This window comes from Petaurus breviceps, unplaced genomic scaffold, assembly GCF_028583685.1.
Source record: "Petaurus breviceps papuanus isolate PSGF00001 unplaced genomic scaffold, PetGlider_PUasm1.0 180, whole genome shotgun sequence".
In the NCBI taxonomy this organism is placed as follows: Eukaryota; Metazoa; Chordata; class Mammalia; order Diprotodontia; family Petauridae; genus Petaurus; species Petaurus breviceps.
The window spans coordinates 7,007,117-7,022,936 of NW_027185782.1; positions in this window are offsets into that span (position 1 = coordinate 7,007,117).

Consider the following 15,820-nt stretch of genomic DNA (forward strand, 5'->3'; position numbering starts at 1 on the left):
TGTGTTGAGTACCTTACAAATATTGTCTCATTTGATCCTCACAACACTATGAAGTAGATGCTATTATTATCCCCATTTTACAGTGGAAGTAACTGAAGCAAAGAGGTTAAGTCACCAAGTCTGGAGGAACTTGGAAAGAAGAAAGGAGCCAAGCATTTAATAAGCACCTACTGTGTGCCAGACACCATGCCCACACTTCACAAATATTATCTCATTTGATCCTCAACTCTGTGTGGAGGGTGCTATCATTCACTATCTCCATTTTAAAGTTGAGGAACTGAGGCAGACAGAGGTTTTCCTGACTTCAGACCTATCACTCTATTCATTGGGTCACAATATGTTTGGAAAAATATCAGAGGATGCTTTATATACTGGAAGATGTGATTAACTGGTGAGCTCCTCATCAGAGAAGCTTTGAAACATCTCAGAGAATGGGAAAGGGGCAGAAGGACTTTTAAAAAAAAGCAATTGAGGTTAAGTAACTCAAGTCAGCTCAAGGTTACACGGCCGGGTGTTTCTGGGTGGGTGCTAAGTGTCTGAGCCCGGATTTGATCCCAGGTCATTCCGATTCTGGGGCCAGTGCTCTTACTCACTGTGCTACCTGGTCACCCCAGAAGGACTTTCAAAAGAGGAAGGAGGTCAGAGAGGATAAAGTACAGGTTCTTCATAGTCATCCCAAGTCAGGGAAAAAGCATCTCCTCTTCTGTACTTCACCCCAGGCTCCACCTCCAGAGGAAAGAGACTTAGGGAAGGCTACAGGAGTGGAGTGGAAACTGGGTGAGGGACAGGGCTGGAGACATGAGGCAGAAGAGATGAAGTCATTATGGTGAGTGCTGGGGTTGCGCATTATTAAGGGAAAAGGTAAGAGAGATAAGAGTCCAGGTTCCTGAGCTAATTGCCCTCATTAACTTCTAGGTCTCCCTCCCAGCTCCAGCTCCCTTTTCTCCCACTCATTCCCACACCAGCTGCAGGGGGTGTGGAAAGCCTTCAGTCCCTTAACTCTCCTCTCAGCCCAAGCTATCTTACTATTTCTTTTGGTGCCTCTCTCCCTCCTCTTCCTTGCCTTTCTTCTTTCTTTTTTCTTCTCCTCTTCTCTATCATTTCCTCCGTTTTCTTCCCTGTTCCAGCTGAACAGAAGGAAAAACAGTCCCCACATCTAGGGGGATGCTTTCTAATTGTCTCAACAATCCCCAGGACGAACTGAGTTTATGTGAGGAAGGGAACTTTCCAGTCTGGGGATCTCTGGATACAAACCCAAGTATTCTGGGTTCTAGCCTGCACCTCCATGATCAAGGCTCTCCATTTGGGCAAAATTCTCTCCTATTCCAATCTTTGCTATCACTGTTAAAGTGGCAGAAGTGTCAGAGGAGAGAATGGGGTATATATGAGAGTTGTTACAAAGGTAAAGTCAGTAGACCTTCACAACAGATTTGATGTCACCTTAAGGAAGAACCAGTAAAAATTTAGATTCTTCATGAAGCTGAAATAATATAATGTTGCAAGTATCTGAGCTAAAAAAAAAAAAAAAAGGAGAAAAAAGAAAAGAAAGAGAGTAAAAGAAAACTGAGTCTGGTCAAAAGTTACCAAATGGTCACTCTTGTTTCTGACAGAAAATCCTGAAATCATGCTTTGTGAACACCTTTTTTAAAAAATTTATTTATTTTTAGTTTTCAACATTCATTTCCACAAGATTTTGAGTTACAATTTTTTCTCGCCCCATCTTTCCCCTACTCCCCACCCCAATATAACAAACCTACTGAATACCCCTTCCCCCAATCTGTTCTCCTTATATCCTCCCCCTTCACTCCCCTAATTTTCTGTGTATCTTATTTTCCAGTTGCATGTAAAAAAACCCAAAATTTTTAAAAATTAGTTTTTAAAACTTTGAGTTCTACATTTTTCCCCTTCTTCCCTTTTCACCCATCCCCAACAAGAACATAAGCAATTCAATATAGATTGTACATGTTTAGTTACACACATCAATTCTATAGTAGATTTTTGTTGTGAAATACCATATTTCCCTACATCCTATCCCAGCCCCACTTAATCTATTTTCTCCTTTGACCCTATCCCTTTTCAAAAATGTTTCCTTCTAACTACCCTATTCCCCAATCTACCCTCCCTTCTATCCTCCCCTTCTTATTCCCTACCTCTCCCCCCATTTTCCTGTAGGATAAGATACACTATTGAGTGTGTATGTTATTCCCTCCTTAGGCCAAATCCAATGAGAATCAGATTGTCGCAATCCCTTTCACCTTCCTGCTCTTCCCCTCCATGATCATACAAATACCCACACTCACATATATTTCTATATACATACATCCTCCTATACATACATGCATATGGATGTATATATATGTATGTATATATTCCCTTCAACTATCTTCATACTGAGAAAAGACTTATGAGTTACAATTATTGTTTTTCCATGTAGGAATGTAAATAGTTCAACTTTAATAAGTTCCTTATGATTTCTTTTTCCTGTTTATTGTCTCATGCTTCTCTTGCTTCTTGCATTTGAAAGTCAAGTTTTCTGTTCAGCTCTGGTTTTTTCATCAAGAATGCTTGAAAGTCCTCTATTTCATTGAATGCCCGTATTTTTCCCTTTAGTGTTATACTCAGTTTTGCTAAGTAGGTGATGCTTGGTTTTAGTCCTAACCCCTTTGAACTCCAGGATATCATATTCCAAGCCCTTCAATCCCTTTACATAAAAGCTGATAGGTCTTGTGTTATCCTGATTGTGTTTCCACAATACTCAAATTGTTTCTTCATGACTGCTTGCAGTATTTTCTCCTTGACCAGGGAACTCTGGAATTTGAATATAATATTCCTAGGGTTTTCTTTTTGGGATCTTTTACCAGAGGCCATCAGTGAATTCTTTCAATTTCTATTTTTCCCTGCATTCTAGAATATCAGGGCAATTTTGCTTGATACTTTCTTGAAAGTTGGTGTCTAGGCTCTTTCTTTTGATCATGGCTATATGGTAGTCCAATAATTTTTAAATGATCTCTCCTGGATCTATTTTCCAGGTCAGTGGTTTTTCCAGTGAGATATTTCACATTACCTTCTATTTTTTAATTTGTTTGAATCTGTTTTATAGTGTCTTGATTTCTCATAAAGTCATTAGCTTCCAATTGCTCCAATCTAATTTTGAAGGAGTTATTCTCTTTAGTGAATTTTTGAAATTCCTTTTCCATCCAGCAAATTTGGCTTTTTAAGGCTTTCTTCTCCTCATTGGCTTTTGGGTCACTTTTGCCATTTGAGTTAGTCTATTTTTTAAGTTGGTATTTTATTCAGTGTATTTTTGGGTCTCCTTTAGCAGGGTGTTGACTCACTTTTCATGATTTTCTTCCATCATTCTCATTTCTCTTCCCAATTTTTCCTCCACTTCTCTTACTTGATTTTCAAAATCCTTCTTGAGCTCCTCCATGGCCTGTAATCAATTCATATTTTTCTTGGAGTCTTTTGATGCAGGGGTTCTGTCTTCTATTTCTTCCTCCTGCTCTGTGCTTTTATCCTTTTGTCCCCCCAAAAAAGAATTCTATCATCGGTTTGTGCTTCCTGTCTTTGCTCTTGCTGGCAGCCAATTACTTGACTTTTGAACTCTTTACCATGGTAGAACTCTGCTTACAGAATGGAGAGAGCTATGTCCCAAATCACTGGGGGTTTTGCAGCTCCTAGACCTATTAGATGGGTGCCCTCTCTACAGCCCTCATCTGCTCTGGCTCACTGGTCACACATCCCAGGACCACCACCCAAGACTGTGATCTGGATCCAAGCAGGTCTAAACAAGAGCTATTACCCTCTGGATGGTTCCTTGGTTCCCCCTAAAATCTTCAGGCCAGAGCTCTGGAAGAAGCCATGTGGCAGCAACTGCAGGCACCATGCCTCCTCTGCTTCTCACTCTGGAGTAGCAGCCAGACTGCCCTCTTCTCTTCTCCCTTGGACAAACCAAGTTCCACACTGTCCTTTGACTTTCTTTGGCATTTATAGATTAAGAAGTCTGGAAACCACTACAGCTGCTGGTGATTTACTCTCCTGAAGTCTGCTCTAGCTGCTGCTCTGTGGGGCTGCCCTGGAGCTAAAACCTAAACCACTGCTCATGTGGGACTGCCTTCAGCTCCCAGCATGCAGTGATGGACCCTTCCTGCTGTTCTTCTGTGCTTCCTTCACTGGGATATTTATTTCTCTCTGTCACTTTGTGGGTTCTGTAGCTCAGAAGTTTGTTTTGAATCATTTTTTACATGTATTAGAGGAGGTGGAAGCTGGAGCTGCACAGAAATCCTGTTTCTACTTCACCATCTTGGCTCCACCCCCCTTTGTGACCACTTTTAAATATTATAGAATTGTTTTTGAGATGACCAGGATAAATCAGAGACATTTGCAGTTTGTAATGTAAGAATTTATAAAAGGGGAAAAGCCCTCTTGGTGTGTGATTAAGAAAAAGTAATTGTTACCTCTATCTAACTGTCAAGCGTATTAATGGGCTGCAATCTAGGGAAGCAAAGAGGACCAGATAGAGACAAGTGGATCCACTGTGTAAGTGTACAGGGAATTGTCCCTATATTAAAATTATTGTGGAGGACAATATTTAATCAATAAGCAAACCTTAAGCAGTTATTATCGACTAAGCACTACAAAAAACTTTTATTAAGAACCTACTATATTCCAGGCACCATGCAAAACCCTAGGGATACAAAGCAAAAAAGGAAGTTTCCATCTTACAGAGGAATGGGTAAGACAATACATAAAAGGAATCTGAAAAGTAATGGGGAAAGGGGCACTGGAAGAAGAGCAGCAGGGGACATAATGATGATGAAAGAATGGAAACCAAATGCAACAACTGTTGGCAAATGAAGACATATTTGAGAATTTGAGCCTTCTAGAAAGGGAGGGTATAAGAGGAAATCATTACTCTGCTCTTTAATGCTCTAACCAGAGGGTCAGTAGCAACTGAGGACATTGATGTAGTGTGAGAAGCAAAGGTGAAACAATCTCCATGTTAAGTTTCCTGTTGATGAGCTTTTTTGGGAGCAGCAGAAGAAGAAGAAGAATGAGGAGGAGAAGGAGAAGAAGGGGAAGAAGGAGAAGAAGAAGAAGAAGGAGAAGGAGGAGGAGGAGGAGGAAAAGGAGGAGGAGCAGAAGGAGATGAAGGAGAAGAAGCTAAATTTCTTTCAGTGTGCTCTTCAGCCTGATCTTTCATCTTTCTATGTCTCAGTCATACTTCTTTCTAGAAATTTAGAAAGTTAATGCAAACTTCTACGATAAATATGTATATCCTTAGTTATGCTCCTCAACTGATGTGCTATTTATAGTCTCTTGTGACTTAATATTACGTGTACTGGAGGTGTTATGATTAGTAAGCATCTTCCTTGTAGGCAAGACTATGGCTATCGTCAAATCAACTAAGCTTGGCCAATAGATTTGAAGCTTCTTTTTTTTTTTTAATAAGGATTCTCACCTAATATCTATGCAACTCTATTTAGCCATATCTTACTAGAAGATATAATCTAAGATCAATTCTTCCCTTGAATCCTTTTTTTTTTAAAGCAATTTGGGTTAATTAACTTGCTCAAGGTTACACGGCCAGGTGTTTCTGGGTGGGTGCTAAGTGTCTGAGCCCGGATTTGAGCCCCAGGTCATCCCGACACTGGAGCCGGTGCTCTTACTCACTGTGCTACCTGGCTGCCCCCTGAATTCTTAATTGTTTCTTTTTTTCCCCTGAACCTTCTGCTAACTGTTAAATTCAGAGCTTTGACTATCAACTGAACTGTCTTCTACTCTGTTTCCTGAACCCATCAGTTCAATTGCCAGCCACTACTATTTTTATCAGGAATCTGAAAGACTCTAACTTTCCTGCAGAAGGAGAATGGAATTTGTTTTTACTGGTCCTGGAGAACAGAGTTCTTGTCAGTGGGAACGTTATAAGGACATTCACTTAGATATGGGTATATCTGGCAATTTAATGTACCTTCACTTTAGGAGGAAGATGTGATTGAGCTAATTCATCCTTTAGGAATAGGAACTTGCAAATCATGAGATTTTCTGATTTTGAGAATCTATTGTCTGTAATGGTATCAGTACACATAGAAATGGACATAAGGGCACAGAGAAGAGCCAAAACCAGCTAGGGTTGAAGTATTGACAGGGAGCCCAAGTGAACGGCAAAGGTGGGTGACTTCATAGCTCATGAGCCACACAACTTCCCAAGTCTGAACATGATGCAGGATCTGAGTCATTAAGTCAAAACTTTCTACTTTTCTGACTGTGCACCACACACTCCTCGATCTAGCAACATTGGCCTCGTATTTAAGGAGGATAATATCTCGGAGAATAAGAACTCTTAACTTTTATATTCTAGCTCTAGAATTTTGCCTGACATATGGTAAGCACCTGATAAATGTTTCTTCATTCATTTTCCCAAGGTGAGGCAGCAAAGTTTTTTCAAATAATATTTTATTTTCACCAATATATGTATAAACAATTTTTAATATTTGTTGTTTTTCAGGAAAATGATAAATGTTGAAGAAGATGTGGGAGGAGGGGATGTAGTGGGAGAAAATTTAAAACTCAAAATATTATGAAAATGAATGTTGAAAACAAATAAGTAGGGGCACCTAGGTGGTGCAGTGAATAGAGCACTGGAATCAGGAGGACCCAAGTTCAAATCTGGCCTCAGACCCTTAACACAAAAAACTAGCCATGTGACCTTGGGCAAGTCACCTAATCCCAATTGCCCTACCCCCCCAAAAAGAAAAGAAATAAGTAATTAATTAAAAAGCAAAAAAACCCAAATGAATAAAATATTGGTTGTTTTTCTTTAAATTTTGAATTCCAAATTCTATCTCTCTTTCCCTCCCCAGCACTCTCCCAGAGACAGTAAGCAATCTGATATAGGATATACATGTGCAATCATGAAAAACATTTTCTTATTAGTCATTTTGTACAAGAAGACTACAGAAATAAAAAAAGAAAAGAAAAGAAAGAAAAAAGAGGAAAATGCTTCCATCTGTATTCAGACATCAGTTTTTTCTCTGGAGGTGGATAACATTTTTCATCATGAGGAGTATGGGATTGTCTTGGATCATTGTATTGTTGAGAATAGCTAAGTCATTCACAGTTGATCATCCTACAATATTGCTTCTACTGTGCCTGAGGTTCTCCTGGTTCTGCTCACTTCACTTTGTTTCAGTTCATGTAGGTCCCAAAGAAGTTTTTAAGGAAATGATGAAGAACAGACAGAAAAGACTGTAGATAAGGAAGGGATTGGGAGTGGAGGTAGATATAGGAAACTGAGAGGAACTGTGGCAGAGGAAAGAGTAAAAGTTGGGGAGGTTGGGAGGCACTAGAGAAGTGGGAAGTGGAGAGAACTGTGGGACACAGTTGCTGAGAGAATGGAGGTTGGGACAAATTTGAACCCTCGAATTCTCATTGTGAATAGACTTAACTGTGATATGGGTACAAATTCAAAGAGAAGGAGAGATGGAGACAGGTCAGTCTAGGACCCTGGGGATTGCCAACTAGGAGATCAATTGGAAGTCAGAAAGGGGAGGTGTCATACAGGGGAGGAAGGATCACAGCCCTGCTGGTAATGATGTAGGATTAGGTCAAGGAGGAAGCTTGGAAATTCAAGGAGGGATCCTGTGAGGAAAGAGGAAGATACTGAGGAAAGTCAGGCCCCAAATCTTACCAGGAGTCGGCATGCTCCCTCTTTTCTATTATACTTCTTTGTTTTTACTACTATATTTTTAAAGAGGTAAAAATAAAACTAAAATACATGAAGCAGCGATGATTAGTGCCAAAGGGAGATGCAAATCCCTGAGGTCATGTAGGGTCTTGAAGGCAAGGTTCTCTCAGGCAGAGGTCTACTTCACAGGTTCTGGCTTGGACAACTCCTTTTACCAGGTTAAATTTATTTTTAGTATTCAGCATTGACTTCCAGAAGATACTTTTTCTCCTCCTCTCCTTCCCTCTCACTTACACAGTGTAATCTGAGATAGGCTCAACTTATACTTTCATATTAAACATGTTTCCATATTAGTCACAATGTAAAGAAGAACTAGAACTACTGGGAAGAATCATAAGAAGAGAAAATAAAACAAAATAGCAAAGAAAAGGAGATCAAATAATATGTGTCCATCTCATGATTTATTCTCTTTTTTTGAGTACTTTTCTTTTTGAAAAATTTATTTATTTACTTTTAGTTCACAACATTCAGTTCCTCAATCCCTTGAGCTTCACATCTTCTCCTCCTTACTCTTCTCCCCCTCATGATCTATTCTTAATGAAGTCATGCTGACTCTAAGGATTGCTGCTTTTCAACTCTTTTTGTGGTGGCAGACTTGAAAATTGAAGGGATACCCATCAACTGGGGCATGGCTGAGCAATTTGTGGTATACGACTGTGATGAAATAGTATCGTGGTATAAAAATAGTGAGCAGGCTAATTTCAGAAAATCCTAGAACTGATGCAAAGGGAAATGAGCAGAACCAGGAGAAAACTGACCACAGAAATAGTTCTGTTGTAGGATGATCACCCATGAATGACTCACTTATTCTCAACAACACAATGATACAAGACAATTCCAAAGGAGTCATGATAAAAAATTCTATCCACATGCACAGAAAGAATTGATGGTGTCAGATAGCAGATTGAAACATACTATTTTTTACTTTTTTTGGAAGATTTTTTTTCTTTTGGTCTGTTTCTGTTTTTACAACATGACTAATGTGGAAATATGTTTTACATGACTGCACATATACTACTAATATGACACTATTTGCCATCTTAGAGGTGAGGAAGTTTGGTTGGTTTGAAAGTTTGGAATTCAAAATTTTCTTTTAAAAATAAGTGTTAAAAATGTCTTTACATGTAATTGGTCAAAATAAAAAAAGAATAAAAAAGATCGCTGCTTTCCTTTCTGAAATTTCATCAACCTTCCCTTTCAAAATGTGTTTGAGAATTTTGCAGGAAGTCGAAGTCAAGCTCATTGCTCAATACTTGAAAGTCTCCCCTATCCTCTCTTTTTGTTTGAAACTTAGTTCCTTGAGTGGTTGCTGGTGGTGCTGGAGTTAAGATGGGAGAGTATAGGCAACAACCCAGATAAAGTCTCTCAATATTCCCTAGATAATGATGAAGGGAGAGACAACAAGTACACTAAAAAAATCTAAGGCTGGGCGTGGATCATAGTCCTGCATGGTCCATGCCACCACAGACTGGTGGCACAGACCAGTCATAGCGGACCTCAGGGAAATGAATCACTGCCAGCTGTGGTGCTTTCCAGATTTCTCAACCCATAAATGCCAAAGAGAAAGTAAAAAGTCAGTGAATCTCTGTTGGACCTGGGTGAGAGAAGAGCATGGTCTGGCCCTTGTCCCTGGGGGCACTGGAGGTGGTGGTGGCTGCAGCTGCTGCAGTTGTGTCTGCTTCAGGAATTACAAGCCCACAGATAGTGGAGGGACCAAGGAGCTAATCAGAGGGAAAGAATAGGAATCGCTTTACTGGTGCTGAGGCAGGATTCTCTTGATTTGCCTGCTTGGATCTGGGTCACAGTCTTGGTGGCAGTCCTGGGGTGAGGAGGAGCAGTGGAATGGCAGAGCTTATGATAGCTCTGAAGAGGGTGTCCTACTGAGACTTCTGAGGCAGGTGCCTGGAAGAAACTCTGAAAATAGCTGTGCAAAACCCCAGAAATTTGGTACATAGTACTCTCCACTCTGGAAGCAGAGTTCTACCTTGGCAAAGAGCTAAAAATCAAGTAATTGAATGGCAACATGAGAAAGCAAAGAAAGCAAAGCAAGCACAGCAATCAAACCTTAGATTCCTTTTTTAGGGACAAAAAGGATCAAAATGAACAAAGGGAGGAAGAAAATGAAGTCAGAGCTCTGGCACCAGAAGCTTCCAAAAAAAAATATGACCTGGTTACAGGCCATGTAGGAGCTTAAGAAGTATTTTGAAAATCAAGTAAGAGAAGTAGAGGAAAAATTGGGAAGAGAAATAAGAATGATGAAAGAAAACCATGAAAAGAGAGTCAATAAACAGACTGAAGAAAATAACACCTTAAAAATAGACTAACTCAAATAGCAAAAGAGGCCCAAAAAGCCAATGAGGAGAAGAATGCCTTAAAAGGCCTAATTTTCCAGATGGAAAAGGAATTTCAAAATTTCACTGAAGAGAATAACTCCTTCACAATTAGATTGGAGCAATTGGAAGCTAATGACATTATGACAAATCAAGATATTATAAAACAGGGGGCATGATAGAAGGGAGAACAAATTTTGGGAGAGGGCAGTTAGAAAGAAACACTTTTGAAAAGGGACAGAGTCAAAGGAGAAAATAAAATAAGTGGGGGGCAGGATAGAATGGAGGGAATTATTCTTTCACAATACAACTAATATAGAAATGTTTTGCATAACTACACATGAACAAGCTATATTGAGTTGCTTATCTTCCCAGAGTGGGTGGGTCAGGAGGTGAGAAGGGAAAAATTCTGGAAATCAAAGGTTTAAAAACAAATGTTTAAAAAAAATTTGTTTTTGCATGCAACTGGGAAATAAGATAAACAGGCACTTAGCTATAGAAACCCATTTTGCCCTTCTAAAAAGTTATGGGAGGGATGAGGGAGGATATAAGAGAGAACAGATTGGGGGAAGTGGTATTCAGTAGGTTCGCTATTTTGGAGTGGGGTAGGGAAAAGATCGGGAGAAAAATTTGTAACTTGATATCTCCTGGAAATGAATGTTGAAAACTAAACATAAATAAATACAAAATATGAATAATGAAAAAATAGAAGAGAAAATGAAACATCCTATAAGAAAAACAACAGAGACACAGAGGCAAGCCCGGAAGGCGTGGCCGCAGATGCCGAAGCAGGCCTGGAAGGTGCGGCTGGCAGAGGCAGGCCTGGAAGGGGCCTGATCAACTCAGAGGGCAAGTCATCCCACCAAACATAAGGGCCACTACCAGCCCTATCACCAAAGGGCTGGACTGGAAAGAGCAAAGTAAGAACCAAATACAGGGGCCCTTGTCCTGGACAGCAAATACTCCTGGGGCTACCACTTCATAGCCCAGAAATTTAAAAAAAAATGCCCCTTTCAGGACCTCCAAAGACCAGGATGACAGAGTGAACCTCACCAGCTCCAAACCCCCCTCTGACCCTGAAAACATAGTAACTTTTGCCCCAGGGCAAAACCCTCTACAGTAAAGGCTTGGGATCCCTAGAGGAAGGGCGTGGCTAGGGCTCTGCTTGAAAATGGGTAGAAAGCAGACTACAAAGACAAAGACCCTGGAGTCCTACTATCCTCAGAGGGAGGAACCAAACTCAGAGGGAGACAATGTGGACTCCACACCCAGGGCTGAAACATCAGCAGGGAATGGGTCCCAAGCACAGAAAGCTCTCCTAGATGAGATCAAAAGGAACTTTGAAAACCAAATGGAAGATGTAGAAGATAAAATGAATAATTCCTTCAAAACCAAAATAGCAGAATAAAAAAAACATTATAATGAAGAAAACATCTCTGTAAAAAGAAAAGTGTGTGATATGGAAAAGGAGCTCCAAAAATTATCCAGGGAAAATCATTTGCTAAAAACTAGAATCAACCAAATTGAAACAAATAACTCTATGAGGAACCAAGAATTAGTCAAACAAAACAACAAGTATGAAAAATTAGAAAAAAAGGTAAAATACCTCAATGAAAAATAACTGACCTGGAAAACAGATTGAGGGGAGATAATCTGAGAATCATAGGCCTACCAGAAAATCTTGATGAAAAAATGATCCTGGACAACATTCTCCAAGAGCTCTTTAAGGAAAACTGCCTGGAGATACTAGAACCTGAGAGTAAAATAGAAATCGAGAGAATCCACTGGACACCTGCTGAAAGAGATCCCAAACTGAAAAGTCCTCGAAATGTTGTGGCCAAACTCCAGAACTACATGATAAAAGAGAAAATACTTCAAGCAGCCAGGAAGAAACAATTCAAATATCGAGGGTCCACAGTGAGGATTGCACAGGATTTGGCAGCCTTTCAGCCACACTGAAAGATCAGAGGCAGTGGAATACAATTTTCCAGAAGGCAAAAGAGCTCAGGTTACAACCAAGAATCACATACCCAGCGAGACTAAGCATATTCTTCCAGGCAAAGAGATAGTCATTCAAGAATATAACAGAGTTCAGACCTTCTTCATAAAAAAGCCAGAACTCAATGGAAAATTCAACCTCCAATTACAAGATGCAACAGTGATGTAGAAAGGTAAACAAGGAAAACACACATACACCCTGCTATTTGATAAGAGCAAATTGGTTATAGATAAGTAGAGGGTATGAGTATAAAATACACAAAATGATGATTTAAGAAAATCTTATTAAGAGCTACAAAGGGACTGCAATGGAAGAAAGGGAATGAATGAAGTGGAAAAGGGTAAATTATGACACACAAAGAGGCATAAAAACTATATAGCAGAGGAAAAGAAGGGAGGGAGATGGGAATCATATGAGCTTTGCCCTCATTGGTTCTGGTGCAAGTAGGGAATAACAACCAGCTCAGCATAGGACCCTATGGAGAAGAAATGCAAAAAGTATCATTTTAGAGGGAAAGAGGGGAGGGAGAGGAGCTTCTCATGAGACTTGTTCCTGTCACTCTTGGTGCGAAGAAGAAATAACATACTTCATTAAGTATAAAAATATCCTACAGGCAGTATAGGAGAGGAAAAGGGCTATGCAAGTTGAGGGGTTGTTATTGGGAAGGAAGAAGTAAGGGGAAAGGGGAGGAAAAGGGAGGGGGGCTGATAAGGGAATACTGAGGGAGGCAGTGGTCAAAAGGAAAACTATTAAGGAGGGAAAAATGAACATTAAAAAGGACAGGAATAGGATGGAGGGAAAGAAACAGATAACAATCATAACTGTAAATGTGAATGGAATGAATTCTCCCAAAAATGGAGACGGATAGTAGAATGGATTAGAAATAATAATCCTACAATATGCTGTATAAGAATATAAGAAACACATCTGAAACAGAGGGATAAACACAGGGTAAAGGTAAAAGGCTGGAGTAAAATATATCATACCTCAGCTGAAGTAAAAAAAAAAGCATGGGTATCAATCCTTATCTCGGATAAAGCAAAAGCAAAAATTGACCTAATTAAAAGAGATAAGGAAGGAAACTATATCCTGTTAAAAGGCACCATTGAGAATGAAGCAATATCATTACTTAACATATATGCACCAAGTGGTATAGCATCCAAATTCCTACAGGAGAAGGTAAAGGAATTAGAGGAAGAAATAGATAGCAAAACTCTACTAGTGGGAGACCTTAATCTCCCCCTCTCTGAACTTGATAAATCTAACCTCAAAATAAACAAGAAAGAAGTTAAGGAGGTGAACAGGATTTTAGAGAGGATAGGTATGATAGATCTCTGGAGAACACTGAATGGGGATAAAAAGGAATATACTTTCTTCTCAGTGGTTCATGGCACGGACTCAAAAATTGACCAAATTCTAGGGCATAAAAATTCACAATTCTATGCAGTAAGGCAGAAATATTAAATGCATCCTTCTCAGATCCTGATGCAATAAAAATTACATGCAATAAAGGGCCATGGAAAGACAAACTAAAAACTAATTGGAAATTAAACAATTTAATCCTAAAGAATGAGTGGGTCAAATAAGAAATTATAGAAGCAATCAGTAATTTCATTCAAGAGAATGATAATAATGAGACAACATACCAAAATTTGTGGGATGCATTAAAGGCAGTTCTTAAGGGAAGTTTTATATCCCTGAGTGCATACATAATTAAATTAGAGAAAAGGGAGGTCAACAAATAGGGCATGCAATTGGAAACCCTAGAAAAAGAACAAATTCAAAATCTCCAATTAAATACTAAATTAGAAATATTGAAAACCAAAGGAGAGATTAATAAAATTAAATTAAGAAAACTATTGAATTAATAAAACTAAGAGCTGTTTAAAAAAAAAACCCAACAAAATTGATAGACCCTTAGTCAATATGATAAAAAAAGAGAGAAGAAAACCAAATTATGAGTATCAAAAATGAAAAAGGTGAAACTACCTCCAATGAAGAGGAAATCAAAACAATAATTAGGAATTAGTTCTCCTAATTGTATGCACATAAATTTGACAGTGTTAGGGAAATGGATCAATATTTACAAATATACAAGTTGCCCAGACTACCTGAAGAGGAAGTAAATTACTTAAATAACTCCATCTCAGAAAAAAGAAATTGAACAAGCCATCAGTCAACTCCCTAGGAAAAAATCTCCAGGGCCAGATGGATTTACTAGTGAATTCTATCAAATGTTCAAAGAACAATTGATTCCAATACTCTACAAACTATTTGGGAAAATTAGTGAAAAAGGAGTCTTACCAAATTCTTTTTATGACACAAATATGGTACTGATACCTATATCAGGAAGAGATAAAACAAAGAAAGAAAATTATAGTCCAATCTCCTTCATGAATATAGATGCAAAAATTCTAAATATAATACTAGCAAAAAGACTACAGCAACTTATCTCAAGAATAATAGACTTTGATCAGGTAGGATTTATTCCAGGAATGCAAGGATGGTTTAATATTAGGAAAACCATCAGTATCATTGATCATATCAACAATAAAACTAGCAGAAATCACAAGATCATCTCAATAGATGCAGAAAAGGCTTTTGACAAAATACAACACCCATTCCTATTAAAAACATTATAAAGTATAGGAATAAATAGAACCTTCCTTAAAATAATAGGTAGCATCGTTTTAAAGATATCAGTAAGTATTAAATGTAATGGGGAGAAGCTAGAAGCATTTCCCATAAGATCAGGGGTGAAACAAGGGTGTCCACTATCACCCTTCTTATTCAATCTGGTACTAGAAATGTTAGCAGTAGCAATTAGAGAAGAAAAAGAAACAAAAAAATCAAATTAGGCAAAGAAGAGACGAGGCTATCACTCTTTGCAGATGATATGGTGATATACTTAGAGAATCCTAGAGAATCAAGTAAAAAACTACTTGAGACAATAAATAAATTTGGCAAAGTTGCAGGATATAAAATAAACCCACATAAATCCTCGGCATTCCTATATATTTCCAATGAAATTCAACAGCAAGAGATAGAAAGAGAAATCGCATTTAAAGTTACTGTAGACATTATAAAATATTTGGGAATCTACCTGCCAAAACAAACCCAGGACTTATAAGAACACAACTACAAAACACTTTTCACACAAATAAAGTCAGATCTAACTAATTGGAAAAATATCAATTGCTCGTGGCTCGTTTGAGCTAATGTAATAAAAATGACAATTTTACCTAAATTAAATTACATATTTAGTGCCATACCAATTAATTTACCAAAAAAGTACTTTATAGAGCTAGAAAAAATAGTAACAAAATTCATTTGGAAGAATAACTGGTCCAGAATATCAAGGGAATTAATGAAAAGAAATGCTAGGGAAGGTGGACTAGCTATACCAGATTTCAATCTGTATTATAAAGCAGCAGTCATCAAAACTACTTGGTACTGGCTGAGGAATACAGGAGTGGATCTATGGAATAGATTAGGCACATGAGATTCAGAAGTCAATGACTATAGTAATCTATTGTTTAGTAAACCCCTAGATCCTGGTTTTGGGGATGAGAATTCACTATTTGACAAAAACTTCTGGGAAACCTGGAATATAGTATGGCAGAAACTGGTCATAGACCATTATCTAGCACCATATACCAAAATCAAGTCTAAATGGGTGCATGATCTATGTATTAACGTTGATACTGTAAGCAGTCTTGTAAAACAAGGAATAGTTTACCTGTC